Genomic DNA, 249 nt, shown 5'->3' with positions numbered 1-249 from the left:
GCGTGGGAGTATAAACACACACCTGTGTGCCAGGCAGTCCGACCATCACGCAGGTGAGAAATCGTAAAGCAAAACATTTCAAGATTCCACGTAAAGAAAACGAAAGTGGGAATGAAACGGATAAGCTTCCTCGTTAATCTTGTAGGTTGTCTAAAATCCAAAGTGGAAAAATTATCTTTGTTATACTGAAACAACACGAGTTTTCTTCGAGCACAATTATTTTCGCAAAGAGGTTTAACCGACCTTGAC

Source organism: Penaeus monodon, chromosome 27, assembly GCF_015228065.2.
Source record: "Penaeus monodon isolate SGIC_2016 chromosome 27, NSTDA_Pmon_1, whole genome shotgun sequence".
Taxonomy (NCBI): domain Eukaryota; kingdom Metazoa; phylum Arthropoda; class Malacostraca; order Decapoda; family Penaeidae; genus Penaeus; species Penaeus monodon.
This window is presented reverse-complemented; position numbering follows the sequence as displayed.